The sequence below is a fragment of the Montipora capricornis genome, chromosome 13, assembly GCF_036669925.1.
Source record: "Montipora capricornis isolate CH-2021 chromosome 13, ASM3666992v2, whole genome shotgun sequence".
Classification (NCBI taxonomy): Eukaryota; Metazoa; Cnidaria; class Anthozoa; order Scleractinia; family Acroporidae; genus Montipora; species Montipora capricornis.
The window spans coordinates 30,344,911-30,359,910 of NC_090895.1; the positions used below are offsets into that span (position 1 = coordinate 30,344,911).

The 15,000-nt window shown below is 38.2% G+C and overlaps 1 long non-coding RNA gene across 2 annotated transcripts in view; it reads right to left on the reverse strand.

Annotated features, from left to right (window-relative positions):
- Positions 1 to 3,985: 3,985 nt before the first annotated feature.
- The window catches only part of LOC138028816 (uncharacterized), a 16,984-nt gene continuing 5,969 nt past the window's right edge, over positions 3,986 to 15,000 (reverse strand). Inside the window, exons 3-7 of one of the 2 annotated variants that reach the window (XR_011127730.1) lie at positions 12,579 to 12,705; positions 12,263 to 12,316; positions 9,320 to 9,401; positions 7,120 to 7,182; positions 3,986 to 4,796 (exon numbers count right to left, since the gene is read on the reverse strand). This is a non-coding gene — a long non-coding RNA (uncharacterized lncRNA). Of the gene's footprint in view, positions 4,797 to 7,049; positions 7,183 to 9,319; positions 9,402 to 12,262; positions 12,317 to 12,578; positions 12,706 to 15,000 lie in introns of those variants that run through there. The other variant, XR_011127729.1, reaches the window with a different exon arrangement.

Consider the following 15,000-nt stretch of genomic DNA (forward strand, 5'->3'; position numbering starts at 1 on the left):
GAGTTTTAGAGTAGCTTGGTGTAGCTAATATCTCCGAGTTTTGAGAAAAAATACCAGAGTTTTGAAGCAAGTAACCGTGGACAATCTTCCTGTCGGCGTAGGTTGGATCAGTGGCTTGATCTGATCGGCGTAATTACAAGTTGAGAAGCTAAATATTTTGAGCAAGAGCCGATACAACGTAGAATTGATTTTAGTGGTGTACTATATTTCGGCTGGCCAAACCAGCCTTTTTCAGGTACAATGTGATCACAAATAGATAGTTTGCAACCAATCTCTAGAGACACAATTGACAATGATGTAATGCACATAACAAAAGCAGCTACTTTAATTTGATTAAGAAAATAACACAAACAACGGTGATAAACATTGTATTCCAACGCATTTTTTATATAGAACTTGACATTTCGTACGCTAGTCAACATACACTTTCAAAGGTGACCGTTACAATATTTGAAAATGTATGTTGACTAGCATACGAAACGTCAAGTTCTATATAAAAAATGAGTCGGAATACAATTTTTATCACCGCTGTTTGTGTTATTTTCTTAATCAAGCTACGATGGCCTAAGAACAAGAGTTTATAATTTAATTTGTTTTCGTTCACCAACATGACGGTGATGACGTACCGTGTAAAACCACCCACACATGCGACAAATAACTGGCGATTGCAAAATGTAAATAAGCATGGAGAAAATAAAACGTGATATCCTGCCGTTTGACCGAGCTGGAAGACTCTTCTGTAACCACACATCTCACGCACAACAGTCGTGGTAATCCGCAAACATGACCTCCGCTTCCGTAGCGCAAGACATGGCAAGAACTTTGCTCCCTCAAATTGAGTAACGGAACCGCACAAAATAATTTTGATCTGTTATTGGTGTAGCCTTAAAAAACTCGCTTAATCGTGTTAATAAAGCATTAAAGGAATTAAGGAAAGACCTCCTTGAGGCTTACAAATTTGGAGTTTACCTTCATGTTTAAAGGAAAGGAAGGGAAAGGAAAGGAACTTTATTGAAGTGTCTAGTCGTTCTAGCGCTGGAGCACTAATTGGGGACACCATAAAATGAAATCAACAATTAACCAGGCGCGTAGCGTCCTATACGCATATACGCACGTGCGTACTTGAAGTGACCAGAAAATTTTGAAATTTTTAGCAATTGTTTCTATTCTTAACATTTTACTTGTACGCAACCAAGATTTCGTGATGAAAGCACCACTTTGATTAAACTCTAAAAACTGAAACAAAAGCTATACCATGTGCTAACTTAGTTTTGCCTTGTACCAGCTTTTTTTTTGCACTAAGTGTTGTTTGGCCAGCGTGCAACAAAAAGGCGAGGTTGCAAAGGAGCGACGTTCCAAGGACGTTCGTGACAAAGGAGCGACGTTCCGAGAACGTTCTTGACACTTCCTGTCACGCTAGCACAACCAAAACAATGTTTTGTTTGCACCAAGTTTGCTCAAAATAAGGGCAAGACGCTTTGTTCTTTGCTTGTATTCACACAACTATTTCGACAAGAAAGAAAGAACGCAGTATTTTTCGCTCAGTTTACTAAGGTTTCTAGATCATATGTACTTGTGCGTACTTGAAAAAATGACCAGGCTACGCGCCTGTTAACGCAAATCAAGTCAAATGTAAACAACGTTTACACATCAAGTCTGTTTAAAACGATCATAGGAAAAGTATGTCAGATAAAAAGAATACAAGGAAGACATGTTGAGGTTTTTAATTTATCGCACAAAAACATAAGCTGACAAAGATAAATCACATAGTGGATTGACTAGATTGTAGGAGACCTTTTTGTCTTTTCTCCGTTCCCACCCTCCAAAATAATGCGGAAAATACGTTTTGACTGAAAATGATAAGAACGTGACCGTTTCTATACTGAAAACCAGTTTTCTTGAGGTAAATAAATATGAATGGTTGACATATTCAGTTTGGCAAAAATATTTATTAATTTCATTGTGACTTTAGGGACGAAGATTACTATAACCATAATACTCTTTGTTTGTCCCTCCAAATTTTGCAGAAGCATTGTTTCCAGTTTCACTTGGATCTTACAATGGTCCCAAGAGAAAACAAAAGCAAAAGTAGCCTATTGCATCTGTCAACTTTTTATCAGCCTTATACCATCATGAACTTTACTTTTCTCATTCCAACTGCTTTACTTATATTATTCGCTGTTTGAAAACTTAATTATTTCATTGACTCAAAAAAGTTGAAAACACGTGGTTCCTGCGTCAAACGACCCCAAGCAGTCGGACAGATCTACTGTCCTAACGCACGCCCGATTTTGTGACTCCGCGACGGTTATCCCCTCCCTTCCCCTATAGGCAAGGGTAATCTCCGAAATTGAGCAACTGGTTGAAAGTTGTCACAAGCAAGGCGCTTACAGCCAAAAATCTAACCAATGAGAATTGCGGATTTTTAAAATCAATATCGAGGATGTAACAAACGTAACAGTGATCGAGGACTGCAAAGTAGGGCAAAAATGTCTAGAGTAACATTCGGACTTCTCTGATGTCGATCAATTGGCAGGGGCACCCAACGAAAACGTAGTTCAAAACCACTTAAACATAGCATTGTTAAACGTATTTTAGTATTTAAACGGTAGATATAGGAATAATTTTATCCCCTAAAAAGTTTTCATCTGTTCGGATTTCCTAGCTGAAAGTCTAGTGATCCGAAAATTATAGGTATCAAAACTTACCATTTCGAAAATTTTAGCTAGAAAAAAGGCTCCCGAAAATTCTAGGTGACCTTTTTAGGGTAAAAATCCGTTAAAAATGGGCAATTATACCATTTTTCAGATGTTCGAAAATCCTAGGAGAGGCAGGCAAGCAAGAAATTTTACAACAAATTTTCCGAAAATTCTAGATCTCAAATCGTCTTCCGAACAGATATTTTCCGAAAATTGACGTTGGGTGCCCCTGAATTGGTTTCAAGCAGAGATAAATTCAAATACAGGAGAAAGGGCAGTTCACCAGTGCGTTGCGAAGTAACCTGCGATCAGGCTCTATTTTAGGCAGCGTTTACACGAACGCGGTTGCATTTGTAACCGCATCGTTTTGCGGTTACACCTGTTTACACGACACCAATTGAGACTGTTGCCAAAACCGTGTAGATTTGAAACCGCTGCCAAAAGTGGACCGTTTTCAGAACGATGCATCGATTTGAATACGCGGTTACTATTTTGGCGCGAATTTTGCATTGTTCAATTCAAAATAGTGAATTTAGCACCTAATGCAGCGCTCGCTTATACCATCACGACTTGAATTTTTTGGCAAAAACGGTGCCATGTAAACACTTCCAAACCATATCGATTTTGACGCGGTTTCCGGAAAACGCGGAAACCGTGTCGATGTGAAGCCGCGTTCGTGTAAACGCTGCCTTCGTTTCAAGCGGTACATACCGTAGAGTTGGCGAAACGAAAAAAAGCGAGCGACGCCATAAGCCGGAACATATGAGCAATGCTAAAAATGGGCCTGTCGCAAGTTATTTGCGAAGGAGACGAAAGAGTTTTCTGTGACCCCGGTATCAAAACTAAAGATTGGAGAGACAGTGTCTTGTTGCAACTATTAAAGACCAAGTGTACATTTTTGACAAAGTGAATCCGAGTACTTCTAAAGAGACGAATTATCTCGATAAGGGAACAAGTTATAGTAGCGTTCTTCATCCGCAGAAGAGGAAACAGCCCTGTCAACGGGTTGTCCGTGGAGTAATCAAAACTTAGCTTGTTTCCCTGGAAACTCTGACAGTTCACTGTATTCATAAGTGAGTGTTCAGGACAGTGAAGCGGATCAGGGTAAAGAAAGAGAAAGAGAGAAGTAACTGTTGACCCCTTTATGTAGTTTTCCGCTGAGGACTTCAAACTCATGTTTTCAAAGTGACGGGCCATATGATGGACTGCATTGAAGAGAATTCAAAGACTGAATGGGGTGCCAATAGCGCATAAAGCCCGCATACATGATATTCATTAAAGAGGGGTTTTTGAGTGGACTTGGATCTTGTTAAAATGATTGGTGAATTACAGTACGACGGATCAATCATCGACATTAATGTATTTTTATCTAGTAGGTGTAACAATTAGTGATGCATTTCGGCCAATCATCCCAGTTTTGAAAAGTGGATTATTGAAATATATCTCAAATTGCAAATGACCCAGTCATTTCAAACTCCATCACCCACCCACCTTATCCAGTCACAATTTTTGTTTTGTGTGATAAAAGAAAGGAAGAAAAGGGTTGTTACTGGTAGGCCACTACTGAGGGCGCTTTCCTTTTGTCTGAATTGCAAACCAGATACGTCAGTTTGCAAAGAAAATGCAACAATTTGAAGGAGCACTTGGATGATAATCCCTCACATTCTTCTGGAGGAGTATATATCATCCTTGAAGTGTGTTCATTTGAGGGCATTGTAGAGTTAGTACTTCCTAATTTCAGTCCTGTCAAATGGAAAGAGTCTTAAGTCTATTTGATTTGAGTGTGCCAGTCAATCCATCTATCCACGTAGGTATCACAATCACGTCGGTTAGAGGGGTTACCAGTGCAAACGAGTTGCCCTGTCTGTTCTCCTAGGTTGGACAACGTTTTGCCTTGCAAGCTTATCAAGTTATTATATAACCTTTCTACCCTGCGAGAAGTTTGTTTCCGGAGTTCAAAATAACTTTCAGAAAAGGTTGTCACGATTTCATATGTTCACGGCTGGTTTATTTCCTTTAGAGATTCATCCAAGGTCCTCTGAATCCATGTTAAAAGATCTTGAGACTTGGGAGATCCAAATGTCCTCATTTTTTATTCTCCACCACCAAAACAGAAGTAGAAAAACATTCGAAGAGAAAAAAAAAGAAATGGAATTACAATTTTTTCCTTTTAGTGGTAAAACTTGTGAGTTTTTAATTACCAAATTTAGAAAAAAATGCCAGCAGCAGCCAATTCCCGCCATTTTCTGGTAATCAATCAGAGTACCACGAGACAATATCAACTAGCCAACCAAAGAGCAGCATTTACCACACGTGATGTTAAGTGGCAGCTTCGCGCGCTTTTCAAACAGCTGCCAAAAATTCAAGAAAACAACTGTGCGAAACTAAATACGTTTTACTACTTTTCTCCTTGTTAAAACAAAGTTTTAAGGCCGAGAAAGACAAAAACAACAGCCTTGGTATTACAGAAGTTTTGACTCAATATGGCAGATGATTCTCGAGGTAAGTTTCTTTTAAGTTTACGTCGTTAAAGTTGGTAACATTGGAGCGCAGGAGTTTCGCAAAAATGGCCCGAATTAATCCCTTTTTGTAACCTTTCAGTTCAAGTAGTTAACCAGTTCTCTTTTATTTCAATGACGTGCTTTCTTTCGCTTCCAGTTCAGATTAGTTCGTGGTGTGAATTCACAGGGAAAAATGCAATTTAAAACTCTTTCATTAATTTTTGCAAACACGCGATATTGAAACAATAGGATTAATTTGCGCTAGGTTGTGACTTTCATAAACTCTTTCTAGCGGCAAATAAAAGCAAAAAAAAGGATTAATTTTCTATAAATGGAGCTTGAACTGCATTCGAGCAATTTTCAGGGAAAATTCTACTGCCACTTTATACGAGCGAGACAAATAATCCTACATTTTCAGACGGCGCGCAAAGTGAAGCAAAAGTTGATTTAAACCTCCAATTTCTGTGCAAATTCTAAAACAACAAAGGATAAAAAATTTAGCTTTTAGCATTCCTTGATAGAACATTGCCTACTAACTATGGATAGAAAAATAATCACGGTTTCGCATGTACTAAAATAAATTTATTCCCCAGAACGTTTGACTCTATACTCGATGAATCTTTTGCGCATGCTTCAGGCTTTCAGAGATTAATTGGCTTCGTAAAATATAATTTAATTTACTTTTTCGCTGATATTGTTGAAAGCTTGACATAAAAATACTTCCTCGGTTTTTACAAGAAGCTTTAGTCAAGGTAATAACGGCCAGGCAATCGAGTGACGCTATAAAATATATTTTGCTTTTCGTGCCCCAGCAACGTTATACAACTTTCAGCTGCCAAATAAACAAAACGTTTTCGCGAGAGATGAAAAGGCACATTGTTAAGAGAGATGAAAGAACACAATTGAAATAACTTTTTCTTGTAAAAACAAGCCCTAAGATACCAACCAAATTAAAAAAATCAGAAATTTGATAAGAAATATTACGAGAAAAGTCTGCCTCCTCTTCAGAGCGAGTCTAAGTGCAAAGTTTCCCTTATGAAAATTAGTTTACATTCATATTTAAAGTAGAGCTAATTATTATCACAAAAACTTCGCATTCAGACTAGCTTTGAAGAGGAGACAAACATGAACTTGAATTTTCAACATGGGATGGGTGGAAGTGCGGGTTGGGGGAGTGGGAGCAGCTTTATCACAATAATTGTGAGAACACTCATCTCCCACCAGTAGACCAGTTTCATAAATGGCGACCACTTTTACATTCTTTTGTATTTATGTTAATTAGACCTACTGCCTTCATTTTGACACAAATACCCTTTTGAAATGTGCTTGTCGTAGCGAGGCTAGAAAGGCTTAATAGCATTAAAACAAAAGAATATTTTATTTGGCTGCCGTTATGGAAGAGGTCTATGGGTTTGCTGGTTTTCTATTCTGCTCCGCGAGGTTTTTCACCAGGTACTCTGGTTTTCCTCTCTCATGTACCAAAAACCAATAATTTACTCGATCTGCCTCAAATTCCTTTAGTTTAGAAGAGCACCTGCACCTTAGCTAAATAAGACTCAGACATTATTATTATTATTATTATTATTATTATTATTACTATTATGGCAGAGTAGAATACATCGTTATGCCGATATCACAATTATTATTATTATTATTATTATCATCATTACTATTACTAATATTAAGGTTTTTTATCTGCATTACAAGGGGGATCGGGGGGTCTTGGTTGGAGACAAGCATAAAGGATTGTGGGTGGAAGTATTTTAGTTGGACCCCTACCACACTTTGGAGAAAAAAATGCATTGAAAACCAAATAATTATACAAAGTAAAGAGTATCAAACATTGTTAAGAGAAATGTTTTATTCACCATTTCAAGAAGTGAAATCTTTGGCCACTTGAAATACAACATTAATTTTACCTTCATAATCAAAACTCTGTAAGGCAGCAGCATCTTGCACATGACAAAAAGAAAAACAGCACACTGAAAATAAAGAACATAGAACATATAAAGTACAAATCCTGAAAAACAAGCATTTCTCCATGATACAATGTAGCCAGATTTCATCTCTGGTCTGCATTCTCCTTATTACACTGACTTCATTTCAGCACTTTTTTATCTTTAGAGAATAAGCCCTCCACTAATTTAGAACACTATTATTATTATTATTATTATTATTATTATTATTACTATTATTATTATTATTATTATGCAGTATGTAGTACGTAAGTATGCTTACAAATATAAGTAGGAAAAGGCACTATTGTGTAACAATCCCTACTGTTAAACCTATTTACAAACCAATTGGTAATAACTAACGAACCAACATTTGAGAAAGGAACAAGAGTTTATATTCCTTAATAACTCGTCGAAACCTTGAATGACCTTGCTATGTTTAGGGTGTACGATAAAACTGCCTTCTGCATATTAAACAAAACCTGGTTCCCTCTATCCAAACCTAAAAACTTCCTAACTTTCTCCGCCGTCTCCATAGAGTAGCCTCCTAGTACATCAACTATCACATTAAACTGTGTGATAGTGTGGCCGGGGAACTGTTGGCGCATCTCCCATCTCAACGGCGCATACTTGTCAGTTTTCTCCTGTTCCTTCTGTTCTCTGTTGGAAACCCAAGGGCAGCTCATCTCAATAAGGATCACCTTCTTCTCCTTTCTGTCCACAATTCTTGCATCAATTCTGTTAGCCCTGACTTCCGTATTTTCAGCAAATACTGGGACATCCCAGTACGCGCACGCTCGGTCATTCTTGTACTCGGGTTTAGGTGAGACTGGAGAGTACCAAGGGGGGATACACTGGATAAGATCTAAGTTTTTCAGGAACTCGAAGAAAAGGATTTTCAAGGCTGCATTGTGTCTCTGCATGTACTTAGTCTGTGCCAAGGTACCACATCCGCTAATCACGTGGGCCATAGATTCAGGCCCTTTTCCACACATACGACACGTGGTATCCGAGGTGGGTTAGGGTTAGGGTTATTATTATTATTATTATTATTATTATTATTATTATTATTATTATTATTCTGCTTGCACTACTCTGGCTGTGGTAACAAGAACCATTTTCACATTTTAAATTAAAACAAGTTCACATGGACAGGGGAATTTGCACTAACATGGGATTCTTAGCCAAACAGGTTCTTAAAAATTAGTTTCTTATATGTGGGCAGGTTTATTCACCAGTTCAGTAAAATATGAGATTAGAAAGGTTATGAAACAAATGGAAGGTAAAAGATGGGAAAAGAACTGGGGGAAAATACTGAAAAAACCTTCCCTCTGCCAAAACATTTTGTAAAATAATGGCTGTGGTTGTTTCACAATTATTGTTAACACCATAACTTATGACCTGTAAAATAAGCCTACTGCATTCCAAACACATTTATTACAAATTTTTCCTTGAGCCTAAATTGAAGACAATGATAACAAAATAGCCAAAAAGACTTTAAGTTGGCTGTATCCCATCTTGTATCTAACAAGGAAATGGCTATTTTGTTAATTTTTGCTTTGTTTTATTTGTCAATTAAGCTTGGCTTCAACAACAAAAAATTCCAGCCACTTACAAGCAACAATTTCCTAAAACTTTTCCATGAAAGGACAACGGCTGGTAACAAAGATTCAGTGAGATAGAAAGAAATGAATCCAAGAAACAGAATTTGACAATTTATTATTTTAACCTTATATGTTCAGGTTACAAAAATTTGGTTTTATCAACGGAGTTGATAATGTAAATTGGCCACCGTACAGAGATTCTAAAAGCTGACGTTTCGACCGTTAGCCCTTCGTCAGAGGGAATCAAGTCCTTCGTCAGAGCGAAGCGAATCCGATTCGCTCTGACGAAGGGCTAACGCTCGAAACGTCAGCTTTTAGAATCTCTGTACGGTGGCCAATTTACATTATCAACTCCGTTGATAAAACCAAATTTTTGTATGCTACTTCCACACCGATGCAGCACCACAGTTTCTTTAGAAACTACCCCTTCATTCATTATGTTCAGGTTAGCCAGCATGACCTCCAGCTTTGATTGGCAGGCTACCCAATCATCACCATAAGTTTTAAACACAAAACCATCACAAGGGAGCCACTTCACTTGAGGCCAGACCAGATCCTACCAAAATGCTTGTGCTTCCTCAACATCCTGAAAACAGCAAACCCAACATTCAGCTTCTGCAACACAGATGTTCACTTCCCAACCTGAAACAGAACAGCAGTTCTTTGATGAAGTCTGTTCCCACAAGGAAGTGCACTGTTATGTGGGTATGGATGTGGGGGGTTAAAATAATCAATGCATGTGTGTGTGCATACTTTGCAAGGGCAGTTGTATTTGTGGATGGGTCTTTTATTTCCAACTGTGTATACACTGTACAGCCAGATGCTGGCATGTATCCTGGGATCCACTAGCCCCAGTTAGACAGCCACTGAGGTTCATGAAGGCAATGGCAAACCACATCCACAAGTTGTCGTCCATATTATCATATTGTAATGGATACATTGGATGGTATTGGATGTGATGACATTAACAGGATGTTTCTTTGGGAAGCTGCCATATCGAGCAGGAGATGAACATGCAAAATCCTCCTCTTCGATCATTCAAAATGGTGTATGGAATGTAAGAACAATGTCAGGGCAAGAGAAGTACGAAATGGGAAGACTGGAGAGGCACATCCCAGGTCTTACAAAAGTGTGTTGCAAAAGAAAAAAGGAGATTTTATTAGTGGTGAAGCGTTTAATACTCTGGTGGCACAAGGAGAGAAAGTGGTGTAACCCTGCTACTCGACAACAAGGCAGGAAAGTGTGTCGAGACAGGAGAACCTTATAATGGACTCCTGATCGATGGTAATGGTAATGGTAATGAATTTATGTGCATTTCGTATTCACATATTCAAATGCTCAGTTTACAAGTAATCAATCTGTGGGAGAGACTGGACATCAGCATATACACATACAGGTGCCACTGGCAGCCGCTATCACTCCATTAGCGATCTCACTCAACCCATAAATGAATGAAATGAAGCCTGACCACAACAACAGGAACTACTGTACATGTCCTACTTTTTGTGACAAGTGTGTGGCTTCTTTTATGTCCCATGTAGGATTATGAACATTGAAGGGTTGTGAGACTGGATCTTTGGTTTATTGTCCTTATCCAAGAAGACTTGAAAGTCTAACCAATTGCAGATTGCATTACAGCACTTTCTCCTGAGTTATTTAAAGACCCTGAGTGTTGGTCTGGCCAGAGTTGAACCCGTGACCTTCATCACAGAAGTCACATGCTCAACTAATTGAGCCAACCGATCGGCGGTCAAATTAAGACTAAGAGGTGACCCAGTAGATATTATGATTGCTATCACATGCATGCCTAGCACCGACCAACTGTATGGCAGAGTAAAGGAAATGCATAATAATGTTGATCAAATATTTAAACATGGAAAAGGGAACGACTAAAGGACTTGGGGATTTCAATGCAGTTGTTGGAGAAAGAAGTGATGGTTTAATAGCAGGCTGTTTTAGCCTTGGTGGCAGTAATGATAGGTGAGACTTCCCAATTGAGTTCTGTAAATGCAGGAAAATTATGACAGGTAACACCTGGCTTGAGCTCAATTTAATGGACTGATTCCAATTCTGATCATAATCTGGGCACGACAAACATGAAGCTCAGTTTGAAAAGAATATTTGGTAGTAAGAAAACAAGGAAATAACATAGAAAGAAGAACTCTGAAGAGGACATGGATCAATATCTTCAAATAAATGCAACTCAAAACGCATTACATAATTAACACATGAAATTAGCTTAAAATTGCACTTTGAAGGTAAGCAATAAGCCTATGAAGCCTTCAGTTCTTCGTCTTGTTTTTTTCCTAGCCAATGAAGACAGGTACATCACTTGTTGTGAACCCTCATTTTGCTATTGAGTGCTATAGGAGCTCTGACATCACATGTCAGACATTCATGTCGAGAGTCTTGACCAGGTGGGTTGAGTTGTCACTCCCCATGATCATCCCTTTTCTGTTTAGCTTTGGCTATCCCAAGTTGGCTTCAAAGTGGAGGCTAATAGACCAATTCGGCTAACTCAATGTTGTACCCAATTCAAATCTCTCGGGGTTAAGATTCTTTGTGTGTTGAATTTGCATGACAATGAAGCATTCACATTTAAATGATATGGAAATACTTGGAACAAAACTCTTTATTCCCAAAAGATTTGAATTGGGTACAACATTGAGTTAGCCGAATTGGTCTATTTTGCTTATCAGAGCAGAAAGTTACGGTTAGGTTAGACACCAAAAAGGTAAGCCGCAACTTTGAAAAGAGCATTGTATTTACGTGAAAAAGTAGATTTTACAATGAAATTTGCCTCTTGCCATTTTAAAATGGACAAAAGATCTTTAAATATTATCTCATTTCTTGCCAAACAACATCTCAAAGACGTGAGACAAGACTAAGTAAGACAATTTTCATGCTTTATTGATAAGCACCAGTCTTCCGTTTCCTGTTTCACATACGTGTGATGCTAGTTTGTTCTTATTTTAAATAAATAATAATTATTATGTATATATTAGTAACAGAAAGTTATCAAGTAAGGCTGAAGTACATGTAAGAGTAGTAAAGATGCAATTAGCACCATATGGTGCTTTAACATGGTGATATTTCCCACTGAACTTCATTGCACCAAAAAGGTAAGCCAAAACTTTGAAAAGAGCATCTCATTTATGTGAAACAGCAGATTTTGGGCTGAAATTTGCCTCTTGCCATTCTAAAATGGACAAAACCTAACATTATCTCATTTCTTGCCAGTAGCTCCATATATCAATCAACATCTCTAAGACAATTTTCGTGCTTTATTGGGAAGCACCAGCCTTCACTTTCCCATTTCACATGCGTGTGATGCTAGTTTTTTCTAATTTTAACTAAATAATAATTAAGTATTATGTTAGTAACAGAAAAAGTTATGAAGTAAGGCTGAAGTAAGAGTAGTAAAGATGCAATTAGCACTATGTGGTGCAAGATAACAATACGTTTATTAAAATACACTCAAAACAAATTTAATTCACATTTACCTGGTTGCTCAGTTTAAATGGCTGAGCTCTTGGGATAAATACTGCACTTGCTTGCTAAAAAAAGACAAAGCTTTCAGACATGGTTTCATGCTACTCTGCTTTGAACAATAAATTATGACTCGAGAAAAGCTTTATTTGTGGTACTGAATCCAAATGAAATGTATAACCTTACAATTCAGAACTAATGTCTCAATGTAAATGTTCAAAAATGCTATATGAAAACCTTAATATGTACTTCCTTGTTTCATTTCTTACGTGAGAATATCAATCTCATCTCATCGAACAAGTAAAACTCCATTATTACTTTGCTTCTTACCAGGAACTCAACTGATGAATAGCCCAGTGGACCTCCCTAGACTGAATGATTTAAGTTCCCACTCGGAACAGATTCCACCACTGTTGCACACTGCCAATCCACTTTATGGTACCCTCGGCTTCGTATCCTGTAAAACACAGTGTATTGCTTCTGATCAGCCCAGGCAAGTCATTTGCAGCACTTTGATGAAAGATGCATCATTGCAGTAAGTTGACTTTTGTATGGGTTGGGGTATATGGGGGGTTAAAATAATTAAGCTCTGGTTGAATCTTACAAAGCATACTTTGCACAGACATGCATTCGGTCAGACGTCAATTGGCTTCTTGATTCGGCTTAACTTAATAATAATATTGTAGTTACCGGTAGATTAGTTAACGACACCCGTGGTATGGGATGGCTCCTTCCCTTAGGCTCCCATTACGTTTGGGTTCTTTTGCAGGTCTTTCGGTTCACAACTGGATTTGATCGGCCTTTTCAGTATCGTCAAGTACTATTTTCGGCTTAAAAGACTGTACTTTGTCTTCCAGTACTTCGATATGAGGTCACCTTTTTGGTCATCTACCACAAGAGTTCCTGAAATGTTTTTCTACCAATGAAGACTTTATGTTCTGCAAGCCTTTCTTCTTAGTTGCTCTTTTCAGAGACTTTGATGTCACTTGGATGGTCATCTACAAATGGAGTTCCTGACATTTTTCTATAAACGAAGAATTCATCTTCCACAAGTTCTCCCGCTTAGTTGCATGCATTGAAATTGAATTTCTTCCCATGATACACTTCACTTTGTCTTCCAGTACTTCGATATGAAGTCGCCTTTTTGGTCATCTACCACAAGAGTTCCTGAAATGTTTTTCTACCAATGAAGACTTCATCTTCTGCAAGCCTTTCTTCTTAGTTGCTCTTTTCAGAGACTTTGATGTCACTTGGATGGTCATCTGCAAATGGAGTTCCTGACATTTTTCTATAAACGAAGACTTCATCTTCCACAAGTTCTCCCACTTAGTTGCATGCATTGAAATTGAATTTCTTCACATGATACACTTCACTTGCCAGACCCAGTCCTGAGTCAAGTGAAGGTTTAATCTCGTAAGGTTCAACCAGACACTAACATTGATTAAGTTAACAGGCCATTCCAGTTTTGTGGGGAGATCTCATTTGGGAACTTCTTTCAAGCAGAGTGGTCTCTGTTGTAAAACTTAAGACAATTAGGTTAGGCTCGCAATGTCTGTTGTGGCTTTACCTCTTGCCTGTACAAAATTATTTCTCCAAATGATCCCTTTTAAAAACTACACTTCAGACCGAGACAATTCGGTTTGGCCAAACAAAAGTTAATTCACAATGGCAATGTGGCAACTGCTTACCACTTCAGCATTGCGGGGATAGGTTAGGTAAACCATAGGTGTCAACTAAGTACTCACTAGGGTAAGCTGTGATGAGGCTGTGTTCTTTCTCTTAAATTGCACAATTAAGAAAGAGACACCTCATTTACAGGTTATCCGAGGGAATTCATGGGACAATCCATACACCCTAGTCTAAGTATTTTTTTAAGTAACAAGGATGAATCTGACATGAAGACCAAGAGGAAAGGCAGTCAGTTATGGTTAGCACTCCATGAGAGTGAGATGGGAGGATTTTTTTCACTATGGTAGCGGTAACACTGAGACATTGACAATAACTATTGCCTCTTTGTTAGTTTTACCTTGTGAAAGGAAACTCCTGTCAAAAAGCCCTGCATTGCATTATGGCAGGCGGTCGCACTAGTATTGACACTAGTAGCATTCACATTAAACATCTGCAAATTGCAAGCGCCCAGTGGCACTGATCAGCAACAGTCCCAGCCCAAGTACAATCAATGGATCTAAAGGGCACCTGTGGAATTGCACTGGAACCAGCCAGCTGAAGACATGAATAACCAAAATACTACTTTTGAAAAGAATCATGTTAAGTAGTTAGAGTAGCTGCCAATGAGGTGAAGACTGCTTAAAACAGAGCTGAGGATAAGAGGACATCACTTTAAATTAGCCCAAATAGTTTTAATACCTATTGATATTGACAGAATATATATTACAACTTTCAGTTAATTTTAAACACACGCAGCTGCTTCAGCTTGCATGAGGCACACGAAAAACCTTTGGCATTTTCTTTCGCCAAAAATTAAATTCTTTCGAATCAAAAACCGGTTTATCATCAAAAAAGATTTTTAAAACGTGTGTTGAAAAAGCTGTCAATAATTAATAACTGGCTGGGTGGTTCCCATTTTCGGGTAAGTGAAGTCCTGGCAAAACAAGATCAAGAAGGCTGAAATGGAGACTGATACCTAACAGCAACCCAGACAAGGTAAGGCTAATTTTCATGGCACAACTTTTGTTTTTTCAAAAACCGGTTTAGGAATTGAAACAGACCAGGATTCTAACCTGGGATAGGC